The sequence below is a fragment of the Monopterus albus genome, unplaced genomic scaffold (genome assembly GCF_001952655.1).
Source record: "Monopterus albus unplaced genomic scaffold, M_albus_1.0 scaffold118.1, whole genome shotgun sequence".
In the NCBI taxonomy this organism is placed as follows: Eukaryota; Metazoa; Chordata; class Actinopteri; order Synbranchiformes; family Synbranchidae; genus Monopterus; species Monopterus albus.
Window position 1 is genome coordinate 908,189 of NW_018127998.1, and position 3,123 is coordinate 911,311.

The 3,123-nt window shown below is 42.3% G+C and overlaps 1 long non-coding RNA gene across 1 annotated transcript; it reads left to right on the forward strand.

The window, feature by feature from the left end:
- Window positions 1-1,037: 1,037 nt before the first annotated feature.
- On the forward strand, window positions 1,038-3,123 carry LOC109966769 (uncharacterized). Its single transcript, XR_002275819.1, has 3 exons — window positions 1,038-2,066; window positions 2,184-2,258; window positions 3,089-3,123. It is a non-coding gene; the product is annotated as an uncharacterized LOC109966769 (long non-coding RNA).

Sequence of the window (3,123 nt, forward strand, 5' to 3'; positions counted from 1 at the left end):
CAAAAAGTGAAAAATTTAAGGGGGTCTGAATACTTTCCATACCCACTGTATCTATGATTGATAATGAGTGTGATGCTCCCCAAATGGCGCCTTTACCCAAAATTCAACACAGCGTGACAGCTTCACATTCTTTATGAGGAATAGGCTATAGCCTACTATATACAGTAGGCAGGACCATATTGCTTGAAGAAAATGCCCAAAATACTGTATATATAATAATATCAATGTATGTCTTAAATATACTGTGTGTGTGTGTGTGTGTGTGTGTGTGTGTGTATATATATATGAGAGAGAGACATGCATAGTCCACAGCCATGCTGTGAGGCTGTACATAGAAGTACTGAGTTAAGTGCTAACATATTCACAATGATAATGCTAACATGCTAATGTTGAGCAGATATAATTTTTAGCATGAATGCCAATTAAGTTTAAATTTAGCATATTAGCATGCTAGCATTTGCATCAAATGCTATTAACTGCTGAGGCCCATGGGAAGTTCATGTTTCAATTCTGACCTGATGGTGAAATGTGATCAAATGAAAGGGGGTCACAAAAATTAGATGAAGTCATTAAGATGTATCCTCAGGGCACCCATGAATAAAAGTGCAGGGCAGACCTAACAATTACAATGTTGAAAAGGTGAGTCTGTGTTACTGAGTCACAAATGCTACAAAGGGTATTAAGAGAAAATGATAAATGATGATGTGGTGGTGGCTTTTGGCCCCTACATCCAGAACCGAGTATTATTGTATGCATTTTCACTGAAAAACCAGGCCCTCTATTCTTCCAGAGGACCCACAATCCCTTGCTGCGGCCCTGTCAGGCCTGCCTGTGTCATTCTGGGTTTCCAGCCAGTCCAGTCTGTCACCAAGGCCAGGAGACCAATGAAATACACAGGTCTGCTGACAGCTGGAGCTCCACTTTGTGTCCACGGAGGAGACAACAGACGCGTCATACACGATGCCAGAGAGACGATTAAAATAAAACATCACTTTCAAGTTATGGCCCACAATGCTGCACAGGTATGCCCCCCCACCCCTTCTCTTTCTCTCTCTCTCCCCGAATAAAACCGACGGTTTCCGCGGATGTGCGAGCTGCCTCTTTGCAAGCAGCCATAACTGGGATTATTCAGGAATAATTCGCCTAATCCATCCGAGATGGCTTTGATTTTTATTTAAACATCTACATATAAATCGTGATTTCGACAGCGTTTGCGATTTGAATTTCCTTGTGACATCGCTGGGTTTGTCACAAATAGAATTTGTTCTGTCATGGAGGCTTTTATTGTGGACTGTAAGATGTAGTCCACCTTCGCTGGACAGCAAAACAAAGACTGCATATTAACAGTTCGGGGTAAATAAATACATCGTCTGTTTGTTGTTGTGTTTTTTTGTTTTTTGTTGTTTTTTTTGCACTGAATGATGGAAGACATAGACGTATCGAGGCGGTTTTCTGTGTGGACTAATTGTTCTGGTGCTACCACCCAATATACATACCAAGACGATTCATGTAGGGGGATGCGCGATGTTTTTTCCTCTCTAACGTTTGTGGGTGGGTTATTATAAGCATTGAAAATCTGACATCATTTGGATATATGAACAGAACAAGATGTTTTTAGCGCGTCTGTTCTCTGCAAAACCATCTTCGACGTGATGCAACATAAAATCTGTTTCTCGGATGATATTCAGACACAGACCAAATGGACACATCCCTCTCTGTGAAACTAAAAAGGGAGGCAGTGGTTTTTTTTTATTTTTTTATACATCTTTCTTAAATGTGGCTTAACAGCAGAGTCCTCACCCTGGATGGTTTGATCAGCTGCTGATTATTAGATAACACCTGTCGTATTGTGTTTATTCTGTGTTGCTCAGTTCGATGGATTTATGCATAACAGGTGTTGTTTGAGCCTGAGATCACAGCACGAGCATGAGGCGTGATTATGTGTTTTTGTCTCGGTTTAACAAACAGTGAAACACGGCGAGTGGAACCTTTTTATTAATTTTGTTCTTTTTTTTTTTACCGTGGCAGATGAACAGATACCCCCCAAAAAAATCAAAGGATGAAAGGTAGGTTATCATCTCTCTCTCTCTCTCTTCCCCTCTCGCTCTCTCACGCACACACACACGCACGCAAAAACACAGCAGAGGTGATTTTGACACCTGTTCATCTGTTTTTCACTCCAGCCTGTTTCAGGCCTAGCTGACACGGCATCTATCATCAGGTGATCATCCTGATGATGATCATCCGTCGTCCATCAGGTGCGATTATATTCGTAGGGGCTGTGTGTGTGTGTGTGTGTGTGTGTGTGTGTGTGTGTGTGTGTGTGTGTGTGAAGGGGGGGGATATGCGTACAGTTACAGCAAATCATGGCCTACATACACAGGCACCCCCTCCCCCCACAGACTAGCACAGCTAACGTTTTATTATCACCTGATGGCCGGTTTTTAGCAGATGCTGCGTTTCAGAATTAAAAAAAAAATGTATTTTCATGTTTTTAATGATGCCTTTGATCAAGACTGATTAATCCTTTGGCATCCTGATGGCCACAGTGATCAGCTTCTATCATTGAGTAAAATTCCACACTTCACACAGGCCTACGGTAAAAACCAAATGGCTGCTTGCTCTGCTGTTATATCCTTATATTTGCTATATGCTGTGAATGGGACAGATTACACTCGGCTGTCGCGCACACACACGAACAGGGTGGCAGAGAGAAAGTATAAAATGTTCTTTGCTCGTTTACAACACCTCTCTTTCTTGGACATGCCTAGTGTTGGTTGTACTGTGTCTGCTCCACTCCCCCCGTACACCCCCATGCATTCACTCAAACACCCACACTTGCACAAAGTATGGGAGCTGTTGTATCTTAGCAACGGGCAAGGTAATTATTGAGAGAGCCAAGGAGCTGGCATGCTGTAGAGCTGCCGATCCGATCCCAGCCTTATAGAAGCAGGAAGGCAGAGATTTCCACTGTGTTGACCAACACAGCTCTTCTATATTCATGATGTTAAACGTTATGTTTTAGACCTGACATGCACTATCAGACATCTTATTTTTTGTTCTTCAAAATGTGTATCTCTGTTCACAGGTGGTGAGTTTGTGGACAAAGAGGAAAGATGAGTC